Raw genomic sequence first — 16145 nt, forward strand, 5'->3', positions numbered from 1 at the left:
TCAACAATACAATGGTATGTTCTGCTGGACAAAGCCGTTTATATATCACCACCCTGCATACGGGTGGTGTTTGTTTAATTAGATATTATGCATACAGCACCATACTCGTTTTTAATCCCAATTATAATTTTGTGTAAACATGAATTTAAATAATATCTGGACATTCCATGGTGAGTTTCTGTCGATGAGCAACCACTCTGTATGATGTATCACACACGTTCACACTAACTTGTGCTATGTCCGCTAACAATATATTAAAAGTTATCTTTTTTTTCTTCTATTCCCCATATCGAATGTCCTTTGAGCAATTGCTGACTAGCGCCCAAGGCCAAATTACAATATATTTTTTTTTATTTGATTTGGCTGAAATTAATCAACCTCTCAAAATGATACAAAAAAATCATATTACTTTTCATATACAGGATACATAAAATGATACTTAAAAATTACATGTCTTCATAGTTACATTAATATCAGAATTTAGATAGAATTCATACACATGAAATAAAATAGAATAAATAAATGTACAAGCAGCATCCAATCAACAGCAACAGCAAACAAACAAACAAACAAACTATTAAACTATTAATACCTATGGAGGCATTGCTTACATGAGTAATGTACACATTGTCAATTATTGTCATCTAGGTTCAAGCTAACAAGAAAATTAATAGCAGCAAGTTGAATTGCCAAATTGTTACATCCCAGTAGGACCCCCCAGCACTCAGAATAGGATAAATTCACCAAATATTCACAATGTCAAGTGAATATGAGTTCTCGTTTAGGTCTTAACATTGGGCATTCTGTGATTAGATGAACAAGAGTTTCGGGGACTGAGTCAATTCTGCAAAATCGACAAGAATTTTTATCTGCCGGCGCAAGCCCGAGCCTTACTTTTAATTCACCTGTTATCCACAGATTAAAGCGAAGGCGTAATATGCCATTACAATACTTGGAAGATGGACATCGTATTAAATAGGGAGGCAACACGCCCACTTTTTTTGGAGGGAAGCGGGTCATATCACCATCACTATAGGTACGACAAAATTCACAGGTGTTAATCCAATCAGTCTGCTGAATCTTTAGTTTTGCTTTATCAGGGTTGGATAATAATAAATCAATTGTTATGTCTGCCTTTGCAAGAATATGATAGACTTTGTCCAACCAGGTATTCACAAACACATGTTTAGCTGAAAAGACATAGTTTGAAAGAATTCTTAACAGCACATTGCCAGTTGTGGATAGCAAACATTTCCTGAATAATGAACACAGGCGCCAGCTGTAATGCGCTTGAAGGGAAAGCAACCCCAACTCGTATCTCACCCAGGATATTGGTGTACATTGTGGCAGATAGAGCACTGAACGCCAGAATTTAGCTTCCCATTGCTGAAATTTGAATGGGGATTCAGTTGACAAGGATTCAAGACCATAAAGTAATATTGGGACGATTTTTTTTTGTCCAAAAATGCCAAGCCGGTAGAATAGAGAATTGACCATATTTATGCATAATAATGCGTGCTTGGGAAGTGGCTGATGTTAACTTATTCTCAACCCGCTCCAACTGACCATGGGCTTTCAGATTCCCATCAAAGGTCATGCCCAAGTAGGTATAATCATGTACTATCCCAATAGGGGTAGAGCTAATGGTCCAGACGAATGATGATGGTCCTGCGCGTCTAGGGGAGTATTGTACAATTTGGGTTTTCATATAATTGTTCGAAAGTTCGTTCAGTTTAACATACTCCTGAAACACGTCAAGTAAGCGCTGTAGTCCCACTTGAGTCCTAGAAATTAGGACCAAGTCGTCGGCATACATGAGAGATTGAATTTGATGGTTACTCAACTTGGGGGAGTCCGAAATTACCTTTGACAGTGATCCTTTAACATCATGTATATAGTAGTTAAAGACAGCGGAGGCCAGCGAGCACCCCTGCTTTAAACCCCTAAATGTAGTAATTTTCCTTGACAATAGTCCATCTGGGGTGATTCGAATTCTAACCAATGTTGCATAATGTAATGAATAGATAATATCTTGCAATGCGATCGGCCAGTTGTCTCTTCTTAGTTTATTCACCAGGAGGAGGCGGCTGACCGAATCGAAAGCAGCATTGAGGTCAATGAAAGCAAAAAAGACCTGTTGTTTGGTCTCCTGACATTGAGCTTTTATAGCATTCAGGGTCAGCAAATTAATGTTCGTTCCCATACCAGCTACAAACCCTGTTTGGTTGGTGTCACGAAGATGACAGGTCTTTGTCCAGATATTGAATTCGCGAAGTACAAGCCTAGTAAAGATCTTGCCAGGGGCGTCTAGCAACGCTATAGGTCGATAATTCGCCGGGACAGATCGATCACCCTTTTTAAAGATGGGAATTATTATAGAACACCTCCAAGATAACGGGATGGAACGTTTGTGTAATATATCTTTAAAAATTGTTGACGATATAGGAGCCCATATCTGCGGATGTGTTTTGAACATTTGATTCGATAACCCATCTGGACCTTCTGCCCTCGATGAGCTGATCTTTTGTATGATGTTATAGATCGTTTCATGTGAGACTTCCATGTGCCAGGATGAGGTGGATACTGGTTCATAGACACAATCAGCAAACTTTTGGTCAGCAAAAAGACTTGTGAAATGATTGACACAAGCTTGCTCCGAGACTCCATTGAGTTGGGCATCAGCCTGCTGATGACAAGTATGATTATTTAACAAGTACTACATGCCAGAAGAATTTTTGTTGCGCATTGCTAGTGCCATGGCTTCACTATCTTGCTGGAATAGAAATGATTTTCGGGCACGCAGCCAGTTCTTATATTTACATTTGGCTGATTTCAATTCCACCCATTTAAGTGCTGATGTAGACATTAGAATTTTTTTGTTGGTCAACCTGTATTCTGCTCTTCTTTTTCTGATAGTAGAATCAAAGGCATGCAGATGTCTAATGATGTTATGGTGTGGAATTGTGACTGTTTGGACAAAGGAGCCTAGCAAATTTGTATACTCATTTCTACCAAATGCGATAAGGTTGGCAGTAATCAAATGGTCAAACTCATTCAGTTTGTTTGCATTCCATCTAAGGCATGAGCGCGAGTTATTGACGGCCATGCGTCCACTATAATAGGCATTGCTTGTCTTATAGCTAGATTGATATAAAGGAACAGCAGACTATGATCACTGTTGGAGTGATCTTTGATCGATAATGATTCAATCTTTTGGAATAGTTTGACATCCACAAAGATGTAATCAATTATGCTCATGAGTGAGCCGCAATGCCATGTATAGTGCGCTGGCACGTCTCCCTCCACAGAACCATTTACCATATGGTAATTTCGCTCACTCATCAATGCCATCCACTTTTGCGCTGCTTGGTTATGAGAGCCAAGCTTCCAGCAATCTAAATTTAGATCGCCCAGGAGAATGGTATATGTTATTGAGTTCTCCAATGTGATAAGCTGTAGAATGTCTCTAAGACCAGAAAAAAAGGTTTCATCGGGCATGCTAACCACATTTCTATAAATATTAATCACAGCTAAAACTAATGCACCATGAGTTATCTTGACTAGCTGTATGTGTGGTCCTACATAAGCTCCTGGCAAAATATTGAAGCCACCTTTAATATTTACAGCAACCAATAATCCTGAGGATGGTCTACCACCTGTCGGAATTGCTGGCATTAGGGACAATTCATAGTTGTCCCAGAGTGAGATTTAGTTAACCATGTCTCTTGCAACGCTATGATGTGGTAAGAATCACACATGTCTCTAAATGAAGTCGACAAATGGCTGTGACCTCTGGAATTCCAGGAAACAATACTTAATTTAGCTTGAATAGTGCATTTTAGTTGTTATTGTTGTGTGCTCTCAGACACCCAATTCTCTCTGGTTTCTCGACGCGATCCTTGATAGATCTTAGGCAATGTAGTATGTAATTTAGATTTTGGTGTGGTATGTTCCGGGTCTTCAGCTAGCAAGAAGCCCATGTCAAATAGGTACATTTTATTGCGCCATATTGAGTGCCAAACCACGCCAGATGGAATCCAGTGTCTGACTATCAAAAGTGGTGAATCAGTTAGAAATTCGATCTGATCTATGTCAGACGTGGAGATGTTGGACAGATCTTCTAATTCACCAAATATATTCAGAACACTCTGCCGATTCAGGTCATACACGGGGTGCTCTCACTCTCTGCATTTTAAAATCAACATGTGAAAATTTGAATGTTGTGGATGTAAATGTCGTGAGGGGAGCCGAGTTTCAAATTTACCGAAGACCATTTCGGAGCAGGAGGAGTGTTAGGGCAATCTTGTGGCCAAGCGTTCTTTTGCAACTGCTTATCCCCGGGATTAGGGAATTTGTTAGGAGAAGTAGAGTCAGGCAGATTACGGGCACCTTGTGCAACATTAGGCGAACAATGAGACTGACCCACAATTTGAGCAAACGTTTTGGCAAGATTAGTGGCTAAAAAATTGTCCACTCTTTTCCTAAGTTCATCAGTTATGGTCTGAGGCACACAAGGGTCTGTTTGGTGAGGCAATTGAGGTAGAGGCGCGAAAGATACTGATTTAGGTTGAGTCAACGGAGTCTTTGTCGATTGTAATGGCACTTGCAATTGCTTGGACCCAGGTGTAGCTGTAATTTGTTTATCAAAGCCTGACGTCAAGTTTTTACAAGCAAAGGCACTGGTGGTTGAATTTGGATGTTGGGTGGACGTTTTTTGCGTCTTACTCAAAGCGCCGACTAGTTGTGATAAAGGAGATAGAATCACAGGAGACCTTATGCTTACACTAGGGTTGGAACTGGCAAGTAATGGATGGTCAGTCACTCCCGCTATTTTGGGTTGCTCTATTTCACCAGAGGCAGTGCTGCTTGATTGAATTGATATTGGTAAGACTGCCGGTTTACCAAGGGTTTTAAAAAAGGAACTGAGGATGCTTTTTGAATTCTTGGTACCAATCATGTTTTTTATTTTTTTTATCGGAATAGCAGATTTTTTCTTTTGTTTTGTTCTTAGTAAGCTTCGGGTTTCTGGCTTTCAACAGTTGAAGGAGGCTTTGCCCATCATTTGCACTCGATTGTAAATTTGGCATCTCTCTTGGTCCAGAGGGAGCCTCATTAATCAAAATTGGAGTTGGCAACATGGGGGTGGTGGCGGTGGATTTCTCCACGTCAGACATCACCGGTCCTATTATACCTGGAATTGGCAGAAGAGGGAAGGAGCCAAGACAACAGGAGTGACCACCTGAGGAATTTGAGATGGTATTTGTACACTTGATCCATTTGGGGCATCGTCGGCCAAGTGGTTAGAAATCATGATGACATATTCTTGAAGACAATCTTGATTTTTAGAAATTTTTGATAGCTGTTCTGAGGACAGCCATTTCATTAAGTCTTCAAATTGTAGGGCCTGACGGGTGACTTTAGAATCCAATGATTCAAAGAGCTTGCACAAGCTAAATAATGTGGTGTTGAGAGCTGAAAGTGCTGGTGGAATCATTAAAATAGATTGCATCGCGGTATCAGTTGGATAGGGGTGACTCGCCCGAGGAGTCGGAATTGCAAAGGATTTTAGCATGGGCACGTCATTTGCATGGGGCGAATCATAAATTGCCGACATAACACTAGGTGTGTGATCAGCCCCTCGAGAGGAGGGATCAGACCCACGTGTACTAGCGTGAATTGATAGTACAGCAGAGTCAGATAGCAATTGTGGAAATGCAATTGGTGAGATGGACAACTTTGAAGTATGCAAAATTTCGCGGTTTTTTGTAGATTCCATCATCGTCATACCAGATATTGGTTGAGTATTCACAGTTCTCACGGGAGTACATTGAGATATATTCAGTGTCCCGATAGTTAAGGGAGATGGAGTGTGTACTTCACATGATGAAATAGAAGCAGAAGGCTGAAGTGAGGTACCAGGTCTATGCTTTGTTGGCTATCAAATGGGAATCTGGTCTGCTGATTTGCAGATCGTGGAGTCATAGAATTGGCGGTAAAAAATGTTTGGGGTAGTAGAGCAGAATCAAGTGAAAGTGGGAGTGCAAAAGAATCAAGTTGGGTTTCTAGCGACAACGGGCCTCTCGGGGGCATGTTAGTAGTTAGCTTATATGAAATAAATGCAGTCATTGCTAAGAATAGCCCAACAGAATAAGTGCAAAAAACAAAAACAAAAAAACAATATAAAACACAGCAAAGTACTTCCCCAAAAGAGCAAGGCAAACGATTTAAATGGGCAACTAACAACAGGCAATCAGGATAAATAAATGTGTTCTCAACCTGTCTTCTTTAACAGAAAGGTATGGTGGATGTCAGCTTACAATGTTCCATATGCAAACAGAAGTAAGCTTAACCGCGGCACTGTGGCTGCGCGGCTAAGCGGCCAAGCGGTACTTATGAGTACTTGCTCGTGTGCACGCTCGCTGTGCGCGTGCAAACAGGCTGATATAGCCAAGCTGCTTGGGAAAAACCCAACAACCAATCCCCACAGTGGGCGTTTCTTTTTTGTAAAGTGTCACTCAAAAACGCTGGGGAAAACCGAAAACAGTCGTCAGGATTGAATGAAAGCAGCAGCAGCGTTGATAAAATCCAGCTGCAAAGTTCAATCACCTGTAAATCATGAACGTTGTAGCTTGTGTAGTCCTCAATGAGCAGCAAATGCAGACAGAAAGGTCCAGAGCAAGCGGCCAAGCGGTACTTACGAGTACTTGCTCGTGTGCGCGCGCGCTATGCGCGTGCAAACAGGCTGATATAGCCAAGCAGCTTGAGAAAAACCCAACAACCAATCCCCACAGTGGGCGTTTCTTTTTTGTAAAGTGTCACTCAAAAACGCTGGGGAAAACGCTGTAAATCACGAACGTTGTAGCTTGTGTAGTCCTCAATGAGCAGCAAATGCAGACAGAAAGGTCCAGAGCAAGCGGCCAAGCGGTACTTACTTATTACAATAAGGCAGTTGTCCTGTTCAAAGGCAGAGACGTTTAGCTTTTGATTCCGGAAAAATAATGCCGGAAAATAAATAATTGATGATGTGGTACAGTGTTTCAGAACAGGATCGCCAGCTTGAAACAAAACATTCACAAATTGTGTGTGTTGCTGCAACGCACGTGTGTACATCAGCCCTCAAAGGAAATTCCACATAAATCCAACCTCACCCTCCTCCAGAACTGTTTCATGCCATCAAGCATAGTCCATGTATATGTAGTAGTCGGCTCTAGCATTTTGTTGTACCTTTCACAATGCAACTTGTGATAGTTACATAGGCTGTATCCTTCATTACATGGAGTGATGATCCCTGCTTAGACACGCTGTAATCTATAGATGGATGAGCAAAAAAACAATTGTAGCCTTCCATCCCCTATGTAATACTGTTATGTACACTATCTTACCAATCAATGGTGTGTGTTCAGACACTGTGTGTGATGTCATTACTGGCGATGTGGCCTTCCAAAAGGCACCTGAGTCAGCCCTCTCTGTAATGTTCATGCGAGACAGGCAACATAGTGCATCCCTGAGCTGTGTGACAACTAATTCGTAAAAATTGCAGTAGCTGGTGAAAGTGCATGATTGTGCCACTGAATTAAAACATGGGTATTCTTGAGAAGTCTGTGTCAAGTCAGGAAGGGGCATGAGGCGATGAAGAATTGGTTCCTACTATTCGAGTAGGGTGTGCACTTGGCGTCAGATCAGTTTTCAGAAGGGTGTGAATACCTGGGTAGCAGAGGCTAACACATCCAACATCAAATGGCTCTGACTGTCTGTCTTCTATCTAGGAGCGGTGTGCCTCCAATGATCTTACCTTCACACAGATGCTCACTGTGTCTAGAGCCCTTGTTCTGTCTACGGCTTTCCAAAGGCACCAACAATCTGTCTGTATCGAGAGAACTTTTGTGATTTTTTCTTTTTTATTCTGTAAGAAATCACATACTAGAATGAACTGGACAATATATTTGTATGATCTAGTGAAACTCAGATAATAGGCACAGTATAAACCAATAACTCAGATGCTGGATCGCATACTTAATATAGGGGAGTTTGACCTTGGGGTGTAATATTTAATTAAAGTTTATTTTGAGTTCAAATGTTATGATATGGCATTTATGTTATTGCATTATAACACCTCCAAATGTTACTGTGATCGCAGTTTTAAAGAGAGCTACATATCATTTGAATCTAGAAGTCCACATTTCGACAAGTTCATACTTTGGAGGACAAGGCACTTTTGCAATGTTTTATGGCATTGTATGGGTCCTGGGAACAAAATCAGCATGTAGTCCATGAGTATGCATGGCCAACACAGTCAATGTCAGATCTTTAAATAATTCAAAATCCATTTCCTCATATTTTGCCTTGGCCACACATTGTTTGCTTCATTTTGCAAAGGCATTGTAGTAACAAAGCATCCCAAATGTTCCTGAAGTTCTGAATTATTCCCTCCCTGCGTTGTTGTTATGGGCAAGTGCAGCTAGTCTCGTTTTGGCCTCCATACGTCTATGCCATCTATGCCGAAGTGCAACCTTTTGGGCCTGTACTTTAGGCACATATTATAAAACACCTCCAAATCTCCCTTCAGATCTCTCGAAAGCGTTTTATCGTACACAATCTTTTCAAGTGCTTTGTGTGGAGGTGAACATGGCACAAACCACTTCTTCTTCCATTCCTCCTCCCTCGACAACGGTCCATGTGCACATTCATGGAAATGTTGGTTTTCTGTCCATGTGTGTACGTTGGAACAATGGTGCATCAATGAACGCAATTTCTCAGTTAGAATTTCCACAGATCCATCACAAGTTTTGGAGCACCATCAAAGATGGTTGCTGATGCACTGACACCATTTTATAAGGTTTTCTGAACCCTTCTTTTTCCCGGCAGCTGACATTTTTTTATTGATTGTTTTTGCAACGTGCCATACATCAAATTGATGCCGAATGTGCGCAAACTGCTCTTGCATGGCCTGTGCTATTGAAACGTGCCTGTCAGTGGCTATCAGGTCTATTTCCATTCCCCTGGATTGCAGAAGTTGAATTGGTTTGATGAAACCATGATTCTCCATGGCAACAGACGACGAACATTCAGACACCTGCACCACAACAGAACTCACGATTTGTTTTACTTTGCATGTCTTGAAAGTGGTAAGTGCAGTACTTTTCGGAATATCCTGGACTGTCACACTATCCGTCGCCAGCTAGCCAGAAATGTTTGCCAGAGAATGCACTGTCCATTCACATCTGTTTGACTTTTCAAGCATGACTAATAGCGGGGAATAAGAATTATCTTTGGTATTTGTAGCATTGAGTTTTAGCAAGGAACTCAAGACCCACAAACTGACAAAAACTGGAAATCTTTCTGAAAGTCAGTCAGCTGAACAGTAAAACTACTGAACAAAGTAGATTCCCATGTGGCACTTTGTGGAGCATCGTATGAGCAGACCATGTAAATGTATTATGGAGGTGGACACAGGTTGCTAGGATTTTCAGGTTGGTGCCTTGTAATGCGCGAGACACATTCACCAGTGGTTCCCCGCATATCTTGAGCAAGTTCGTCTATCAATTTCGTTGACGCATCAATTTCTGTCTGTTCATGCTGTGATAATTCAACATGAATTAGAGAAAGAGGGAACTTTGAATGTTTTTTTGGTAGAACATTTTTAGCAGGTGTAGATTGTGTGAAGTGGTCATCAAGCAGTTGCAATGCATCATCACTTTCTTCATTTTCATGTGCTGCAGCTGGCACAAAGTTGCAAAGGTCCAGGCTGACTTTGTAAGGATTGCATGTGACATTCCATTCATTTTTCAGCCACTGGACATCTGCATAACTGTGCCACGCTGTGCCTGAAATATTATTTGCTGCAATGTGAAATCGGTTTGGCAAGCAACATCTTTGGTTTAAAGCGATATCTGCGTCTTTATACTCCTCTTACTCTTTGGCTTCTAAAAGAATAAATTGAAGAAGATGCTAAATGTATTACATACATACAGAACATACAATGTTGCAACTAAAAACCAAGAAAGGCTAAAACATCTGCTCAAAGGCTTGTGCATAACAAACTGGTACCTTCTTTACCCTTGATTTCTTAATTGGCTTCGAAACAGTGGCCTTCTCTTTGCAGACGGCAAGCTCAAGCTGCAAAGAAAAGTTTTTATATGTTTTAATACAGCAAATTTAATTTCAAAGCATACAAACAAAAGTACATATCTACAAATTGAAAACAACTAGACCGTCTGGAAAAGATAGCAAAATAATTCAAATATATTCATAATGCAATGTGATGCCCAATTTTTCTTCATATCTGTATACCTCTGTTCCATGCACCTTTTCTAACGCCACATATGGAGTACATTCCTTGAAAAGAATAATATAAAAAAAATGCAATGTCAGCCATAGTCCACCATAAAAGGTTGCATTCAACAGAGCACCTACAAGCTAAGTATTTTACATAGACTTTGTACCATGTACTGTTAGCGTTGCTTTCGCAACACAAATAGAACATTAGTATGGATAAAACCTTGAAACAAATGTACGTGACTTGGTCATATCATTCAGTTCATATTTCACCTGATATCCATCCAGGTTCAAACATTGGGCATCATTAAGACTTTGGTGGTAGCCATAGCCTTAATAAGGGCATGGCTGCCATCAAAACCGGGTCCGGGTTCCCTGAATGGGGAATGACCGGGCTATTCCAGGTTTGGAGGGCCTGGTAATTCCTCCCTCAGGGAACTCGGGACCGGACCTTCCCCATTCCCATTTGAGCCCCCATAGTGCTCAGTGGGAATGGGTGCAGGGAGCTAACAACGAGCCGATTACGACCGGCCTGTTGTTAGCTCCCTATTCCCCTTGTGGGACCCGGTAAGGACGCCAAGATTTGTTGGGCCTTCATTTCATTCTCGTCCACTTTACAACAACTGCAATTTCTAAGCCATCTTCTTATTGAATCAATATCCTTTGGGAATACATGCAGGATATTACCAGAATCTTTGCCGTGGCTTGCAGAGGTGCAACCAACAACCACACATGATGGCATTCTTGAAAAGTGCATGAGATCTGTATAAAGAAATATGAAATATTAGCATGAATAATACTGGATGTGTAACCTGGTTGAGTGAACTCAGCAACAACTTTATTATACATTTATTATACTGCACATTCTACTATAACACACAGTGATGAATTGTGGTAGTTACCGAGAACAAAATACCTGGACTAATCACTAATGCCTAGGTCTTTGAGATACATGAACATCAAAATCCTGGGAAAATTTGGTTGACATCGACATAAACGTTCATAATAAGTATCGATGAACATAGGGAATTCATTAGTTGACTTACCCTTACTTTGCCGAACAGATGAGCCGATTCAGCAAGCCGAGGAGCAAGTATCTGGTGAACAGGTAGCTCGATGATGAAATACCTAGTAGAAGTGGGTGTTTATGTGAATGGATGACGTGTTCCTATACACCCACTATGCCTCTATCCCAATGGTTCCCATCTGCCATATGAATCCACCCTGCGCCTTTCCAGCGCACAGGCATCGACCTACTCATACAGCATGTAGTGTAATAGGGCCAGGCTTGCAACAGAAAAGCAAACATGCTTGTGTGGGTCTTTGCTTTTTTTGAAAGTCGCATACTTTTTTAGGCCATGAATGCCAGTTTGATAAGTTAGTCCAATATGTGGGCAGTAGTAGTGAACACTGTTGTTGAATATATATTTATTAACATGCTCAGTTTACATTGCCTTATCATCAAAATATTCACCTGGGTAATATTCTAATGGATGGGGACGGGTTGTGTGCAAAAGGCAATGAACACTGCTCTTTGGACAAAAATATTGCCTGATTGCGGGGACAGGGACTCGAATAGGGGAGTATAGAGAAACTGTATGGAATGGCCATGTGGACAAATAAATTCATGGGCCCTGGCACAAATCTACCAGTGATTGCAAGAGAGCTCGCCAGACAAGATGTAGGTCCACAACACACAAACCTGATAGCCTACAAAGGTGGCAATCAGTGAGCTAAAAAGGGCTAGTTCCAGTTTCACAGTAGAAGTGTCCAACAAATATAGATCTAGGATCACGATACACACCAGTTTATTTCTGCATGGTCTTCGGTTCAAACTGCCATCGATTCTGTGTAGGGATAGAGCGAGGGGGATGGATGGTATTGAAGAGTGGAGTCTGTAGACACAGGGTCTGGGGAGGGCCATGTGGACAATGGTCAGAGTTCATAGGATCCCTTTGAAGTGTACATGGCGTTTGACAACTTGAGTGGTCACACCCACACAGCTCCCTCGGGAGTGCACAGTCATAGGTGTGAAATTCTATTGAATCTGGAAGGGGGGGTGGATGGACATGAGGCGAGCATGAAAAGGCCGGAACAATGCTGAAGGAACACAAACGTTTGTTGATTGCAGGGGCTGGTACTTGAAGAGGGGAGTCTGGAGACACAGGGTCTGTGAAGAGCAATATGGACAATGGTCAGCTTTCAGAAGATCCCTTTAAAGGGTACATGGTGTTTGACAACTTGAGCGGTCACACCCACACAGCCCCCTTGGGAGCACACGGTCTTACGTGTGAAATGCCATTTATACTGGAAGGGGGATGGATGGGGACAAGGTGAGCGCAAAAGTGCACCAACCAGGGCTGGACAGGCCTACAGGGTACTGTGGAGATTTCCCGGTGTGCCTCTGCACTCTGTGCCTATTTTGTATTTTATTTTCATATTATATCACAGGAAAACGGTTGAGCTAGCTCAGAAAGTTTAATATGGGGCCAATTTGCAAATTATTTCCAGTGCCCAGTCCACCCCTGGCACCACCCCTTCTTTCATGACACTCACAGACGAATGAGCGTGTTCTTGACTCACTGAAAAACTCAAAGAACTATCCGTATTTAATCAGTTGTATTTTATTTAATTAGGTGATGTTATTGGCACCAACAAACTACAAATTGTATGCTTGAGGTTGAAGTACAGTATGAGAAAATCAACTGTACTGTCCACTGTCAGTGGGGAATTTCTCGCAAATGGCTCAAACGACACAGGTGGATATTACTTGTCTAACGCGGTATCCAAGCCTCCAATGAAGCCACCATGTAAATGAACGATAGGCCACCAGCCTGTAGCACCTGTGAAAGAGAAACATACATATTTTAATTGAACGAACCTGATAAGTGTACCGCCCAACTTTAAAAAAGTGCATCCGAAATTCGATGGCATAGTTACAGCACAAGTCCCAACGATATGCTAGAAGAAATAATGATAAAACACCTTAGAGTTTTAATCTACCATCCGCCTTGCTTGGAACCTAGTGACATAGGTGTTGCCTTTTAGATAATATACTGATGCACGGGATTAGGGCTTTGGTGGGTGTTCAGGAAAGGTCAGTGCATGGGGGTCAAATGAGTATCAGCATGAAAGCAACTGGGTGGTCGGGGCTGGTGGGACCCTGGCCTGGAAGGGTGGGGGTTGAGAGGGCACAGGCAGTTTAATGGAGATTAATGTACACTTGGGATATGGCTTGTCACGGTCTCACGCGCTTCAGAGAGCACATTCTTTCGGAAATGATACTACCGAATATTAACAAGGCGTGGCTAGACTTTCATGAGAACAGTGCTCACGCACAGCTGACAGGGGGAGGCCATGGTGTGTGTGTGGGCCTGCCGTGCGAGGCTCTGGGGAACGTAGAGCTGCATTTCTAAATAGAGATTGATCACAGTTAGGACAAAGTACTAGAAAAAAATGAAATTCGAATGGTCTCAGTAGTCAAAATTACAGCGCATCTAGAGTATACTTACGCGTTGCTTGGATTGCGAGGCCGAACGGTTGCGCAAAGTTTGTGCATAAGCGCCATCATAATCCTCAACAAAGACCTTGTGAGTGTAATGCATTTGCGAAAATGCAAGCCAGAATAACATGGCGTCGATGCGCAGCCATTTTTTGACACTCATCTCCCATCACAGTAATAAAACCTGCGTTTCCGTGGGTCTCACAGAGTAAACGAGCAGCAGCGAAAACAGAGCAAGGTCACATACATATTGTAACGCTCACCTGGTATCCACGGGGACGTCACTCAGCCGGTTCTGACCTCTTACGACCTCGAACCCTTCCCTGGAGTCTACTCGACTGGAGACTGGCCCTGAAACACAGGATTGGTAGAGTTTAACTCCCTATTGTCTCTGTGTGCTTGAACCCCTTCTTACCCGGGGTCCAACCCTTCCCTTTGATCCTCAGCGCACCTTGTTTTCTTGGAAAGTGTGCTCTCCGTCCTGCTTTCAGCGCAGGGGCGTGTTGATTGATGCGGGTTCGTTGCTGCCTAGTTACTTCACTGGCAAGAGTCCGACAGGTAAGTATAATGAGTCTTTTGAACAGTTCTCTAACTTCGTTCCTTTCCTTCCTTAGATGATGGCCGGCGTCCAGGGATGGCGACGTGCTGCTGAGATGAGTAGCGCTGAAGGTGAGTGAGAGCGCGATGCGACCCTTTCGTATTTGTATTGAACTGAGTTCTTTTTCTGTGTCTTTTAGGTGCTGTGACATTTTCAGCGTGGATGCCGGTTATGAAGAAGAAATGTGGTGAGTAAGCGCGCCATGCGGCGCCTCTAGACGTTTCCACACTAACCTGGAGTGTCTTTTCCGTCTTGCAGATGGATGAGAAGTTCCGGAGACAGAGTTCCCCCAGAGCGGCTGAGATTCAAGTAAGTGTTTGAAGCTCGTACAGTCTTTAAAAATAAGCGAAGATTTGCTGAATGCTTACTAATGCCTTTTTTCTGTTCTTTTCCCTTTTTCTTAGGAAGCGGCATGCTGGGATGGGAATGACACCACCGAAGATGCCCGCAGAACAGAAGGAGGGATGAATGATGGGCAGAAGTGCTGCAGGGTAAGGCTGTCCCTAACGGTGTTCTTGTTCTTGCAGGAGCTGAGCGCAGAAGAAAGATGCAGGCCTACTGGAGACCGATCCGAACACGGTGAGTGTCACGCTGCAGGTGCAGAAAACACAAAGCATGTTTCTCAGCCTGGGCGTGGCTTAAATAGTCTCTGGGTATCCCAGGTGTCTCTGGGCTGAACCACACCCAAAAGACTAGACTGCACATGCAGTTCTGGGAACCGAAATATGTGGGGGCATCCATCTTGTCCCCATCAATGCACTACAAGTCCAATTCCCAATGTTGTCCTATGGGAGTGAGTGAGTCTGGTGCCACAAGCGCCAAGTCTGACTCCAAGTGGGTCTTTGGAGGTGATCGTGGCCTGGCTCCAGCCTGACATCTTGGAGGGCTGGGGACATGAGGGTCAGGAATCATGACACATATTATTGCAGAGTGGACTTAGTGTGGAGAATAGTTATTGTATTGTCCACTGAAGGACGAATGAAGAAAGGGAGTCGGAGCATCTTGGAGGTGCATGATAAGGGGTTCTGGGAATGAATGTAAGGAGAGAGGCGCTGGGCTTTTCCACTTCGGACTGTTTTTTTGCACCCTCTATCCTTTGACTTATGATCTGCTCTTCGGCCGAGTGCAGACACAACCGAGAAGGGCAGGGAAATGCCCCCATAAAGGAGAGTGCATTGCATGGCAAAGGTATGTTGGAATTGGAACCCCCAGGTGATGCAGTCTCACTGAGAGGGAGGACACTACGCCTCAGACCCCCAGACCCCGTTAGAACCAGTGAACTCTTTGCCTACCTGCTGAGGGACTAAGCAGTGTTATGGTGGCCAAGATGAAGGTTTCTTCTGTTTCCTGTTTAATGGTGATGTTTCTTATACCTATATCTTTATATATCTGAGTGTAGTTTGTATATCTATGTATATATAATGTGTGAATAAATGGCCTATAACAAGCCTTTTGTTTTATGATATTGCTATGATGTTTCATGTGTGGTCCTTTTGCTCGTCTGAGTCCAATAACTTGTTTTTGCTAGAGGGGTCAGGGTGGTGTGAGTCTAAGTGCTCCTCCCACATGGCCAAATAGATGCAAAACAGTGAGTCAGGCTGCCCTGAAGTCATGCCGCTCAGTAACGCAAAGCGGTGGTGTGTCTTCTTCGGCTATGTAGGCCAAGCATACAGAATTTTCTTGGCAGCAGCAGTTCTCCACCTCGCTTGGCATGATCTTGCAACAATTGCAGGTACACCAGGTGGAAACGTCTTCCATGCGACTAGGCTG

Source organism: Ambystoma mexicanum, chromosome 9 (assembly GCF_040938575.1).
Source record: "Ambystoma mexicanum isolate Mex_15411 chromosome 9, UKY_AmexF1_1, whole genome shotgun sequence".
Taxonomy (NCBI): Eukaryota; Metazoa; Chordata; class Amphibia; order Caudata; family Ambystomatidae; genus Ambystoma; species Ambystoma mexicanum.